The sequence below is a fragment of the Dasypus novemcinctus genome, chromosome 9 (genome assembly GCF_030445035.2).
Source record: "Dasypus novemcinctus isolate mDasNov1 chromosome 9, mDasNov1.1.hap2, whole genome shotgun sequence".
In the NCBI taxonomy this organism is placed as follows: Eukaryota; Metazoa; Chordata; class Mammalia; order Cingulata; family Dasypodidae; genus Dasypus; species Dasypus novemcinctus.
In genome coordinates this window covers 124,334,600-124,340,730 of record NC_080681.1, presented here as the reverse complement: position 1 = coordinate 124,340,730, position 6,131 = coordinate 124,334,600, and positions in this window count along the sequence as shown.

Below are 6,131 nucleotides of genomic sequence, written 5' to 3'. Positions count from 1 at the left end.
TCTCCCTATCACAATTATCTTTGCATTTGTTTCTTTTTTTTTTTTAAGATTTATTTTCTTTTTTCTTTCTCCTCAACCCCTCGTTGTTTGCACTTGCTTTGTCTGTTCAGCTTCCTTGTTTCTTTAGGAGGCACTAGGAACCCAACCTGGGACCTCAGATATGGGAAGGAGGTGCCTACTTACTTGATCCACTTCCATTCCTTGCTTTGCTGTGTCTCTCATTATGCTTTTCTTCTTGTGCCTCTTGTTGCGTCAGCTTGCCATGCCTGCCTATCCCGCCAGCTGGCTGTCTTCTTTAGGAGGCACTGGGTACTGAACCAGGGACCTCCCATGTGGTAGGTAGGAGCCCAATCACTAGAGCCACACCTGCTTCCCTTCCATTTGTTTCTAAAAACACTTGAATCCTAGTACATGGGATCTTTCAACTTTGAAGCTGATTGCATTCAGTACTCTTTTGGCCTGTCTCCTGTCTGATTAGGTCACAGTGCTCATATATGCTTAAATAGCCTTTGATTAAGTTCTGTGTCTCCCCTTCCTTTCTCCGACTCTGCCACAACAAAGTCAAGCTGGCAGCAAGCCAAGCTCCTTCATCCTCTCCCTGCTCCTTGGAACTTTTTCCCCGGGTCTCAGAGCAAATGTCATCTCCTCCGGAGGCTCCCTATAGAATCATCGTCTCTGAAGTTGCCTTATGCTGGCCAGGTACGCCCCAGTACTACTGTGAATTGACCTTGAATATTTGTTCACTTGCATTTCTGGCCATTAGATACATTAGATTCACTGCTTGGCATAGAGAAGGTACTCGGTAAATATTTGTTGAAATAGTGAATGTCCTTGATCCATGATGTGCATGGTGCTTCCGCCTCCACTACCTCCTGGAACATTGTATCTTCCAATCCTATACAAGTCTTGCCCATTCTTGAAAGTTTGTTTCCTTAAAGGTCATTCCAGTTCACATTCATTCATTCAACAAACATTCACTAAGTGCCAAGAAGTTCCAGGCTCTCTGCTGGGCAGTGGAGCTGCCCAGATGAGCAAGACAAGGCTCACAGCAGACCCCTAACTGAACACTCCGGGGGGAAAGCACGGCCTGGCCCAGCCTCGATGGTGGGCTTCCAGCCTCCAAGCTGTGAGCATATAAATGCTTGCTGTCTACCCAACCCATGGGGTGGGATTTCTCATAGCAGCTCTGGCAAACCAAGTCAGAGAGGAAAGAAAAATAAACTAAATCTAGGTTCTAAGATTTTTTCCTCGGCGTCTCTTGCAGTCCTGCGCTAGCTGTCTCCCTCCTGCCCTCTTCCCCTTCGAGCTGCTCTCCCTGAGGTCACTGAGTTCTCCCATCCCGGGATCATTTCCTTTTCTGGGCTCAGGCTTCTTTGGTGGCTCCTTTGGTGGCTTCTCTGGTGGTGTCACCCTCCCCCATCTGTTCAGCCTGTCACGCAGGGTCATCTCACGCAGACTCGACTTTCACCTACTTCGGGATCATTTGGAAGGACCTGATGTCCCGGCTTCTTCTTGGCCCCCCACGGTGGGAATGATGCTTTCAGGTGCCAGTCGGCTCTCGACAGGCTCAGGTGAAACAGCCACGGCCTTCCCGTTACGTTCCCCATAAACTCCCACGGCGTACACAGCTCCTGGACCTCCCTCTACCCCTTCCCTCTCTCCCTGCTCCAGCGCCAGCCACTGACGCACCACTGGGCTCTTGCTCTTGTCGTTTCCTTGGCCACTCATCCAGATTCTCCCGGGTGCTTCCCTCCTTCGTTCCAGGAGAACTTCCTCCACTTCCCCCTAACATCAGCAGTCCTTTACCTATCAGCCTTTATGCTACTTCTTTTTCCTTAGAGCCCCACTCCTCCCTGACATGGTGAAGCCCCAGTGCCTGGAACAGAGCTTGGCACATAGTAAGTGCTCAACAAATGTGTGGTATTTTCGCCAAATCAAATCTCTGCTTTCCAAGCCCCAGAGCCATATGACCAACTTCCTTTACCCATATTTACCATGAGCTCCTCCATCTCAACAGGTTCAAAATTTTACTATCTTTTCACTAAACCATTCATCTTTGGCCCATGTCAGAACCCTGGCACCGATGCCAGACTCCTCCTGATGGCTGAGGGGTTGCAGAGCCCACTGGGTCCCTCTGGACTCTCCCCTACTTCTCCCTGATCCCATCGTCTCCACTCGGGGCTGCATTATTTCTTGCCAGCTGTCCGAGCCCCACCCACTCCGCCTGGCTGCCACAGCACTTTCTGAAACTCAAAGATCATGAGCTCCGGGATTATCTGGAAAGATAAAGTCCAGACTCCTTTCTTGGCTCAAATGGGTCCACAGGAACTAGGACGCTTCCCCACCCCTCCCCAGCCCCTTTGCACTCTTCTGGTTTCTCTTCAAACTCATTGGAGCTCCCCTAGGCCCTCAACACCTCCACTTCCCATGTGCTTTTCCCTCACCTGGAGCATCCATTCTCATTACTTCTTCACCACTTTGAAAAATTCCCTTTTTCATTCATGCTTCCTCACCTCTCTCTGTGCCTGCATAATGTCAGGTCCAGAAATCTTACGTGTATCTACAAATATCTTCATAAGTAATGTCCCTATTTCTCCTTAAGCTGAACACAAGTTTATGTCTCTGTCTTTAGCTAGTACCACATGCATCATTCTAGACTCTTCCCTTGTTTATCTGTGAGTGGGATATTGGGCTCCCTCCATCTGTCCTGTTTACTTAACTGTCCAATCCCAGTGTGCACGAAATAGTCTCTTGCTGTATTTTACTTGTGGTTTTGTCTCAAGACCTGTGCTCATCCCAAGCATTTAAAAATAGCTAAGAAATGCCCATCAACAGATGACTAGATAAAATGTGGTATATACATAGAATGGAAAACTACTTAGCTATAAGAAGAAATACAGTACAAATACATGGGATAACTTGGGTGAATCTTGAGGACCTTATGTTGAGTGAAGCAAGCCAGGTATTGAGGGACAAATACTACATGACCTCTCTGATATGAAATAAGTAAACCAAGCTGTCTCAGAAAGCTAGAGACTGGATGACAGGCTTACAGGAAGTTGAAGGGAGAGGAAGGTTGCTAGCTGATGTCTACATGGGTGAAATCTATAAGCTGGAGGTAAGTATTTGTACAGGGAAAGGATAAGATGGGGGCATAGGGATAACTTTGGCTGGGGCATTGTGGGCTTGTGGGGGGCTAGGGTTAGGAAGAAGGGTCAGATGGCCCAAGGGCTGGGGGGGATCATTTGAACATGGGAGATTGTCAGGTATGTGGTTGAAACTATGATGTTGAGGAAACTCTTTAGAAAATATAATAAGAAAGGATTATCTGTTTAAGATGCTTAAGGGTGTGCATCTGGCACAGGGGCAGGCTTCTAGGGAGTGTGTGAGTGCTCATTTTGTCATAGTGTGTTATATCATTGAGTGGAGACCTATACAATGAGCATGAGGGTGTACCCACATCCTGAAGATGACTGATGTTCTCAAACAGGGAATTGTGTTTCTCGAGAGAATTGGTGGCTCCCAATGGGTTCAGGCAGTCTAGTATGTCAAGCCCTCCGCATTGCTGCAAGTATCTGTGAATCTGGTCCTTCAAGTAATGAAAATTGGTTATCACTGAGGGGAGGGGGAGAGAGGTATAGAATAGATGGACTCAGGGTAACTGGGGGGCAGGGGAAGCATTCCACAGGATAGTGCAGTGATGGATACAGGACATGTTAAATGACACCAAAAATGTATAGAAATCTATAGGCTAAAATATAAATCATAATGTAAAATACACAGTAACTAAAAATTTAGAAAATTATACAGTCTAAAATATAAAGCATAATGTAAACCCAAATGGAACCATGTTCGAAAGCTGTGTTTCAATATCTGTATAATAGCTGCAGCAAATATAACACGAACATGTAAAGGGATCATTACTGGGGAAGGGAGAAAAGGGTTTGATGTTGGATATATGGAAATCCCCTATATTGTATATGTGAATTACTGTGATCTAAAACTTTTGTAAAGACAAAATTAAAAATTAGAAAAAACAAAACAAAACAAGAATGTAGACAATGAAGAAGAAATGAAAAAAATTGCCTTGCCACTGTACATATAGGGAAACACCTATTGCAGTGATGAAATGCAATATGTCAAAAACAAATCTTTGTAATATTTTTCATTTTTTAATACCCCAAATTATTTTTACTCTATTTTAGTTTTTCTAAATTAGTATATATTCTATTTCTAATTTTTAAACCCATGACTATATTTCATTTTCCTATTAATTGAATTTGGCAATATATTAGGCTTCATTTTTTAAGATGTTTTGGACCACTGAGAGGTTCAACTATGGCAGGGGAGGAACACTGGTGTGGGGTTTATTGATGGGGGTGGCACATAGTTGGGAGGGAGTTCTCCAGGGCAGGTATATAGGGTGTATAAAAATGTTTGGATATATGTTGGGTATTTTCATAGTAGTTACAGCTACAAAAAACGATTGAGGGAGTGCTGAGTTCCTAGCTAGGGGAGCTCTATCACATTTTTCAATGGAACAGCAACAATCCCCCAAGTGTAAGGGCAAAGACCAGTGAAGGATGGTTCAATGATGAGCCCTTGGCACTGATGACTATGCTTATGAACCTGTGTGCCTAAAACTTCAACTAGGCCTAGAACTGTAGGGTGCCTAAGAATTACCTCTTGAGAACCTCCAGTTGCTCAACTGTGGCCACTCTCTAAGCCAAGCTCAGCATGTAAATGCATTACCATGCCCCCAGTGTGGGACATGACTCCTGGGGATGAGCCTCCCTGGCACTGAGGGATTACTACCAAGCACCAGCTGGTAATGTAATTAGGAAAAGACCTTGAATAAAAGGGTCAACTCAGACTAGCAGAATATCTCAGCCTACATGTAGGATCATGTGTTAAAAACTGCTTTTTGACTTGACTAAAAAGGGGAAATGGTTTATATGGCTAAGAGTCTTCAAAAAAGAGTCAGGAGGTCATCAGAAAGGTTGCACTTATACATGTCTCAGCAGGACCCCAGAGACAGCCAAAACAGATACAACCCCAGGTACTGGTTTTCATGAGGCCTATGGAGACCCACAGGTTCTATGGTCATGGCAAATGGCTCTGGAATTCAGTGCCGTGTCAGTTGGCCCTGCCTTGGAATGTGTGTTCCTGAGTACGATGGAGTTGGACTTCTCACATGCCTCTTTTGTCACTTTTACTGAACCTGTGGTTGGCGCTAGGGTTGGTGTATACTCAGGAGACTTGAATCTCTGGACTGGCCATGTGCCAGCTGGGCCCTGAGCCTCAGCAGTCTTACAACTCCTACCCTCTTGGTCATTGGACTTACCCAGGCCAGCTAACAGGGAGGTGAAGATGGTCAACCACCACACCAGGGAACTGAGAGTGCCTACAACTGCAAGCGGGAGAATTGCATCCATCATCCATGTGGAATCTAAGGCCCCTCTTGTTATAGAGGTGGTGTGGACATCACTATCCCAGAGTCCACAGGATGGAGGAATAAAGTATGGATTAGAGTGGACTTACTGATATTCTACTCTGGAACTGTTGTGATTAGTAATGGAAGAAATTGTAGCATTGATATGGAGAAAGTGGCCACGGTAGTTGCTGGGAGCAGGGAGAGGGAAGAAGAGATGTGATGTGGGGGCATTTTTGGGACTTGGAGTTGTCCTGAATGATGTTGCAGGGACAGATACTGGACATCCTGCCAAAACCCACTGGGTGGACTGGGGGAGAGTGTAAACTACAACGTGGACTGTTATCCATATGGTGCAGTGGTGCTCCAGGGTGTATTCGCCAAGTGCAGTGAATGTGCCATGGTGGTGGGGGGGCTTGTTGATGTGGGAGGAGTAGTGTGAGGGGGGTGGGGGTATATGGGAACCTCTTATATTTTTTTAATATAACATTAAAAAAAAATAAAGAGAAAAAAATAGCTCAGAGCACTGAACCCTGCAGGGCACGGATCTAAACGCTGTAAACATATAAATGCATACAATTCTCACCGCAACCCTGTGAGGCGTTTGTTATTAGCTCAGTTTAACAGATGAGGAAATGGAGGCACAGAACAGCTAAGCTCCCTGCCCAAGTTGCACAGCTAATATGTGGCAGAACCAAGG